Source organism: Gavialis gangeticus, unplaced genomic scaffold, assembly GCF_001723915.1.
Source record: "Gavialis gangeticus isolate Ggan-Ray unplaced genomic scaffold, GavGan_comp1, whole genome shotgun sequence".
NCBI classification, from domain to species: Eukaryota; Metazoa; Chordata; order Crocodylia; family Gavialidae; genus Gavialis; species Gavialis gangeticus.
Window position 1 is genome coordinate 4,743,733 of NW_017729029.1, and position 8,606 is coordinate 4,752,338.

Genomic DNA, 8,606 nt, shown 5'->3' on the forward strand with positions numbered 1-8,606 from the left:
GCTCCAGCAAGGATCTGAGCAGCGACCTGAGAGGTTCCCAGCTCTGCTTCCAGCCCCTCCAATAAGACACTCAATGTGAAGCTGGGGCTCCGGGAAGGCCAAGACCCCTTGAAGCTTGGAGCAGTACCAGCACTAGTGGCTGTGGGGTAGAGTTTCTGCCTATCACATGGGAGACACAAGTACTAGCTGGGATGACTTAGGGTGAATGAAGTAACAGGGAGAATTCCTTGTTGCTGTGGTAAGGGGGTCATTGTATTTTACCTCTTTCCCCCTCCTCCAGGTACCTAGGCCCTATATTTCTTGTTATTTGATGTTTTGTATTTTGTGCCTTTTATATTTCGCCCACCAGTATTGTTTGTTCTGCTGTTTGTGTTTTATATTTTGTTAACCCTGTTTTTTGTCAACTGGATGAATATGTCTATGATTGTAAGTGTCTAACCTTTGTTGAATCCTGCCCACTTGGCGCATTGTAGTGTCTCCTGTACCCCCTGGTTTATACTGGTTATGTTCCCAGTACTGTTCTCTCATTAAAAGGTATATGGTTAAGTCCCCATTGGTGATCTGACTCTGCTCTATAGGGGAAGGAGGGTCTCTCCACCTCCCATTGCTCTGATCCCTTCAGTTGGAGAGGGGGTACCTCTTGGAGTACCACCCAAGGTACACAAATAAATACCCACAATTTTTGATAGTTTTAATTTTAAAAGCTTATCCATTTAAACACATTTAATCAGCTGCTTCTTCAATGGCAGCAATAGAACATGCCTCCCTTTAGATCATAAACTATTTCATAACTGTAATTAACAAAGTCATGACAATACACTAAGGCCTAGTCACAAAACACAAAATATGGCTGAAATGATTATTTAAAGAGTTCTTTACAATCAAAACCCAGGCAGAGTGTTTGCACAAAGCATGGTGTTAGCGCTATGTACAGACAAACTTTGACCCTCTTACTCCTGTTAGTAGGTCACTGAATGTCAGAATTCGTGTTCCACGATGATTTTACAATTTCCTAGGGGAAAGAAAGCAGAGCCTGCCACTGCCTCCCACCTTCCCAGTTTTTTTTGTTTACAAATTTCAAAGTAGAATTCATTCTGAAAGCACAGGTCGCAGGGCTCCCGGCTCAGCTGTGGGTCCCAAGACTTCAAGGCTCCTTGTTCCCTGCTTGCCCTTGTGGGAGACTGTGAGAATCATGACTGAGCCAAAAGCACAAGATGCAGTAGGACATAATACTGGGTGGAAAAGTGGGGCATGAGCCCTGGGTACTGCTTAAGCGGGGGGTGGTGGCACATCACCCTCCTGTCCCTTATTCCTTTTTCCTCCATGAACACTCCCCATGATCTGCGGTTGAGTTGGATCTCCTTTTATAGTTGCATCATCCAAGTTGTCCCTTAGAGGTTTGGGATGTGAAATGCACTGTTTGCAGCTTGGGAGCCTGGGGCAATTGCACAACCCTCCAGCCCCTCCAGGTCACTGTCAGCAATTATAGCATTAATGTGACTGTTCTGCTGGGCAGCTATAGTGCAGTTCTTGTACATGCTTCATGGGCTTCTCCTTTGGACAAACACACCTTCAAATGCAATGTGATTTAGTGGTATGGTTGTGGGAGTGTACAATTTACACATGCTCCAGTGCAGTCTTAAAGGAAACTTGCTATTATTTCCAGAGTAGATAGGTGGTTAGCCATCTTAGTCTGGAGTCAGGAAGAAGGTAGGGCAGCGTAGCATTGTGCACTAACTTTCAGCGAGAGACAAGCCATTGCTTACAAACTCATGCCTCTGAGCCAGTTAGTCTCTAAGGTGCTGCCATGTCCTGCCTTTGACTTACTGTTTCTTGGGAACATGCCATTGGGAAAGAGTCTATTTTCTTTTTCATTTGAAAGCTCTAGAAAACATAATGAAAACCCCTTCAGTTATGCAGTATTAGAACTTCACAGAAAAAACAGAGTCAGGAAATTAAAAAGAACAGACCTTACTCCACTGAATAAAGCAGATATTTCCTCAAAGATCCCATTCCCTCAAGACACTGTTTAGCAAGCCAGGCAGCTCTGGTATAGAAGTGGTGGCAGGCTAATGTGGATAATATTTCTGTGAGCATTTTGTTAAAATATCAGCAGCACCTAGCGTGGTCAAGGACATATCCTTGTTGAGTTGGACAGCACTAAAGAGCACCACTGTATGAAAATATACTATCCTCACTCATTCCCACCAAGGACATGTCCAGCACTGCTCTCAGACTCTCAGCCTTGCCAGCAAGCACAGCGTTGAGGATGCCCAGTTTTGCTATAATGGCATTAATGTTACAGTGTTTTGGCACTTGGCAGTGCTGGGAGAGACCAAGTAGGTCAGGTGTTTTTATGGTGACTCTTCCTAGCACTGGTTATTAAGGTGCAGACATATCTCAAATACTGTATGGAGAGATTATTATGATTGGTACATATGGCCTCATGTATTTAGTGATGTGCAGAACGTTCTGTAATATCAGCTGTAACTTAACACAGCATGGAGTAAACTGGGCATGGACAGTTGAATCCTCACCAAAACAGAGTGGGACCTTTACTTAAAGCTAATATTAATGACACAGTGCAGGAGGAGGAGGACCTTTAACAAGCAAAGGCTAAAGAGTTCCCAGTGGCTGAAAATCAACAAAATTCTAGTGAGAAACAAGATAAAAATTCAGTGGAGGTCATTCTTCAGTGGGAAGGGGAATATGGGAAGTTCTCTACTGTTTCAAGGTTTTATGTTGAGACTCGGCATCTTTCTCAGGAGCTCAAGTCCAGCTGTAAGTTGTTGCTCTGAAGCAGGAATAACCGAGTGAAATCCATGGCTGTGCCTTGCAGGAGGTGAGTGTTGATTATCACAAATACCTTCTTCATTCCTCCCCCACTCCAATTACACACAAGCACGCACACCATCTTCTGTCTTAAAGTCTATCTTGGTCTCAAATAAAAAAATGCATGCAATGGACTGGAGGTAGGATTTAACCTCTAATACTGAACCTGATAAAACATTTAGGGTCTGAGTCTAATCTAATTTCCTTCAGCTTCATGCCTTTAAAGGGGATACTTCTAGTTTTTATCTGTATGCAGTCAGAATTAGGCACTTAAACCATTTAAGGGATCATTATTAATTATGGAGTCACAGTATCCATCTGACAGTTAAAAATATCAGCCTCCAAAAATGGTAGGTTAGCTCCGAGGCCACCATAGAATTTTGCTTTCCAATTAAAAGAAGTTCTTCAATTAGGACATTATTTCCCTAAGCTTGAAGACATTAACTTGGTTTGGTAAGCAGATTCACACAAAGAAGGGAAAGGAATAAAGCAGCTTTTTGGATCTCAGTTGACCAAGAACAAATGCACAACCAACAAACACATTTGGTGGAGGCCTAGTTTCAAAAGCAAGCTTATTTTTTATTAATATCTATTGGGAAAATAGGATCTCTGTTCCATGGGAAATTCTGGCATTTCAAAAAGTCTTCATTCCAAATGAAAACTTGAAACGATTTACTGAAATAAACATTTTGGAAAAAGGTGTAAATAAATTGAAGTTGGTTTCCATAATATTGAAAGAATATAAAATATAATATCTAAGTCTCTCTTTTTAATAAATTAAGCAAAATTAACAGGAATGAAACTTTTAATATTATCAAAATGAAACAGGAAAATTAGAATGATTGGTTTAGACTCCCCCTCACTGAAGAAGTCACTAAAATAGATACTCGTGCATTAAGCATTTCAATTTAGGCAAAGCTGCCTTTTCAAACAGAAGTGTTTCATTTATTGTTTTCTCCCAGCTCTACTTTCTAACCTCAAAAGGTTAATTATTTTTGTTTTTGCCTTTAATGTTTTAGAATGATAACAATCACAGTAACAACACATACTACACCCTTAACTTTATCTCAAAGTGTTTTGTGTGGCCTTTGTTTATTTACTTTGCCCTACAATGCAAAGACACTGGCACCTCTCTTTCAAATGACTATCATTTTTAGCTTTATATTTATGTATATAAATACAACAAATATTTGTAAGACCTTAGTTTTTGCCTTGTCACAAGAGAACCAAGTTTTGCCCAGGCATCCAGAAAAACAATACTCATGCATCATGGAAAACGTGAATCACCTAACACAGCATAAGCCACAAAAAATTGTGACTAAATTATATAGTTGAGAACCTCAAAACTTTGAGAAAAAGTAGATCTAGTGAGCTTTTCTTTTTAGGATATGACTAATTTATTTCTGTGTTAGGGTATTTCCAAATTAGCATGAATTATAAGTTTAAAAACAGTGCATATCTAGTGTTACGCTTATGACATACATCAGGGTGGGCAAAATATGGCTCGTGGGTCATATCCAGTCTGCCAAGGGGTTCTGTCTGGCCCACAGTGGGCCCCTCATGCCCACCTGCCTCTGGCACAGAGGGCAGCCCAGGCTGTGGCTTGTCCGGCTGGTCCTACTGCCCCTGGGCATGCAGCAGGACTGAGGTGGCACCGGACTCAGCTTTCCAGCAGTCCCTGTGGTGGTGGTTCCTTCCTGCTGCCACTGGATCTGGTCCTGCTGCTCAGGCACCCCAGCCTGTCTGCCCCACACATGCCATTGCGGGCACCAGATGGAGTGGCTCTCCATCCAGACTGGCCCAGGACCCTGCAGGTAGGGCGCACTTGTCTATGGATGGGTCTGTGGGTGGGCAGGGAGTGCCATCTGGGAGTGGGATTGGTGGGCAGGGGCTGGAGCTGGGATCATGGGGTGGTGAATACACAGAGTTGGAGATGTTCTAATATAAAACACATAATTTAATCTGAATCAAGTTAGAGAGCAACTGGCTCTACAGCATGCTGATCAAGAAATCATTTGGGACATAGGAGACATCCCTGCTACAGTGAATGTTTATATGACCTGGAACAGGTTCTAACTAAGGAAGTTTGTGGAGGGACTTCATACCCCCAGAGTACCAAATGGCCTCATAATGAGAGCACCTACCTGAGACATGGAAGGCTGAGTTTCAGGCCCCTGATCTGAATAGGGCAGAACAGGGACCTGAACAGATTCAGGCCTCTTGCATCCCAGGACAAGTGCCAAAACCATTACACTACTGGTTATAATGGGTTGGGTGTGCTTCAATCACACTTTTTCTCCAGAAGCTATAAGTTTTACTGAGACTGGTGAGTTCCCAGAAGCAGTTCCAGTTTTGATGCACTGACATTTTCCAACTAGCTCTACTTTTGTTCTGCTTAGCTCTGTGTTGGGCCTGTTGCTCAGGGGATTGGTAGCACATTTGTGAGGTGAGCAACTAGAAAAATTGCCTCCTGATTCAAATGAAATACAGGCTCTATAGACCACTAGATGCAGAAAGCTGTGATCTTTAAATGCTTCCTGGTGCTTCTAGCAAGCAGGAGCCCAGCAAATACATTACCAAATATGAACAGGATGTAAATACAAAATGAACACCTAACTACATATGTCAGGGTGATTTGCAGTCTTCACATCAGCTCTTAGGCCTACACTAAGTAGAAATTAATTATTCTGTGGCCAGTTTGAAAAAAAACCCAACCCCAACAACAACAACATGCTCCCATGGCTAATTAATTTTCTCCATCATTTTAACACATAGATCTCCCATAAAGTCAACAAACCTCCTCAACAAAGAGGGATTTTGTAAAGAAAATGGTGACTTCCCTCCATTACACAAAGTAGTCTTGTGATTCTTGTCATAATCCTTCTCCATGTCCCCTCACACTGATGGCTGCCATCACCCCCACCCCCTGTCTTAGAAGAAAATCCTAACAGGTGCTGTAGCTGCACCTGGGATGAGGTTGAATCTCAGTTTGAAATGATGGGTCCCATCTGGCCCCATTGTAGTTTCCAGAGGAGAAATCAGAAATCCACCTCAGACTGCTGGATTGGTTTGAGGCCATGATAGAAGTCTTCTACCAAACACAAAATGATCTGAGGTGTGCACCCCCTACGTATCACCAATGATTCAAACTCCTCTTAAACAGCTTACCAGCTGACCTGTTGATTAGCTCTAGAAAGCCCTAAGCAATCACAGTTCTGTCTGCCTGTCCCAGTGAAATTCGAGACATGCACATACACAGACACCTATCAGCATTAGCTAGCATACCACATGCACAGGGTCTGTGGGGATGGAGCCTGTGCTGTGGGAGAAAGGAGGGAGGAAGGGGGGATCTCTGCTTGTCCAGCAAGCAGCAAGGGGAGGGGAGGCCAGGCAGATGCTCTGTACCTGCAGTCTCTGCCGGAGCTCCAGCCAGGGAGCAGAGGGGAGGGGCCAGCCCTGCTGTGGAGCAGAGAGCCCCACCCAGCTCAGAGAGCCTGCCGGGATGCTGGGGGAGTCTGGTTTATTTTAAACCAGAAAGGGGTCCGTGACAGACATTGCATAAACTGGTTTGAGGCAAATCAGTTAAGTCTAATACTACATTCAACCAGGTTTATCTCAAACCAGTTTCAGCCATTTTCAGATTGGTTTATGGGCACTCAATATCTGTTCTGTTACAGGTTTAAACCAATTTCTGATCACTTAAACCAGTTTGTGTGTAATGTCTGTCCCTAGCCTAGGGGAAACAGAAGGTATGCAATGAGATGATTGGGGCATCTCTTTCTTCCTGTGGGTGTCCTGAGGCCTGTGAGTAGAAAATCGTGAGTTCTAGAGCATGCCTACAAATGAAATTAGGTGTAGGATGTGTGTGTCTGCATAAGAGAGTCACACCACTGCTCTGGTTAGACACTGCTGGGCAATATTGGAAAGTGTCAGACAAGCCATGCAGACACACCTCACTGGCATCCCACTATTAAGGTACTTTGACATTGTATTACTGTGGTGATGAAGTACAATGATATTTCAAATAAGCACTAAGCTTTCTGGTCCCTTAGTGGATCGTTCTCTTACTGTAACATATGCATCCCAGGGGTTTATGTGATATGCATTGTGGGATACTTCCTAGGAATCAATGGAGACATCCCAGTTGAGGTCATTTTTTGTATTTCCTTCCCCCTCACCCAGGTTTTGAAAGACAACACCATTTGCAAAAAGCTGTGGTATGCCACAGAAGAAACACTAGCAAGTGTTGCAGTCTTTATGGTAATAGATATGATTAAGCTGATATAAGCATTTCTAAAGTTGCGCAATGATTTCAGAACCGAGGGAGTAGCCTCAGCTCAGGGGAGGAGGAGTCTGAAGTGGAGCAGAGTCTTCTCTGTGGATACTTTTCCTGGAGCCACAGCACTCAGCTGGCTACAGCTTGTGGGCATGGCAAACGAGCACTGACTGGTGGGTTGGGGTAGTGCTTCCAGCCAATAATGGTGGCAGAACTTTAGCAGATATAGTACAAGGTACTTTTCCTGGATATCTGAGCAAATTTTGTCCCAGAGGTGCACTCACAAAATCATCTACTTACGAGCTCTCTTTAGCCTGGAGAAGCTCTTGGCTATCACCATCTGGAGGCTCACCACCCATGACTGATACCAGTAAATGGCCAACTAGTTTGGTGCCATTACATCAACTATTGGGATTATTATAAATGTGTACACTGTTTCCAAGAAGATGCTGTTCCTGAGCATATGCATATGAAATTATCAGTAGATATGTATGGCTGGAGTTTTGTATTCGGGGTCAGTTATGAAATCCATATGTCTATTGTTTGCTCATGAAACTAGCCCATAGACTTTCATGGAAGAAAACAATATTTTCCCAGGGTGCTTCAAGCAGAGCAGGTTAAGTGTTTTTGGGAATTAACCTAAAAATCATCCCTTCTCTCCACAAATTTTTTGACTGGCAAAAAATTCTTCATACATTCTCTTCTCCCCTAGCAGGCAAATCTTTAGCTGCCAGGCCTGGCTGAGCACTACTTTTCAGAAATGTTGGTGTATCATGACCTGGCCAATTTACCTCATAATTCTTGGTGCTGGCTCCAAAGCTGGAGGCATTTACGAGACTTTGAGTCAGACAAGTGATTCTAGTGCTTCCTTTTCTGCTCTGCTCCACCCTGCCTTGCCAGCATATTTCTGCTGCAATAGCAGAATTACTGCTTTTCAGACTGCTTTCTGGTTAACCCAACAAGGTGCTACAGTCGTAGCTAGGAAAGTGGGGCTTGCCTGGTGGGAGCCCCCAGCTAGCATTCTGAGTTGCAGGAGGGAGAGTCAATAATAAACCACAGCAAAGGGCTGGGCAGGACACTTACATAAACACAAAAAAACATGAAAAGTTTGTACACTGACTAGTACAACCACAGGGTTGAGCTAATGTATGGGGGAGTGAGAGAAGAAGTAAAGGGAGGGTAAACTAATGGGGCGGAGCCTGGATGGTATGCAGAACTAACCTTTTTTAATCCTCCCTGCAGACTTGTATTGTAATATATTGTATTACTGGAAGTGGTTCCCTTTGCAATGGGGGGTCTTCACCTGTCATCCAGGTGACTCCTTTAGCTGTGATCTGGTTGACTCCTGAATCTCTGTGCCAACAAAATTGAGGGTTACATGTTCACACATTTGGTCTCTGTACTGGCTACCAGCTGTGGCACAGCTGTTGAAGTCCACAAGATATAGAGTTGGGACCTCTTACAAATATAAGTTCCAGCTTTTCATAACAGCTGTGAA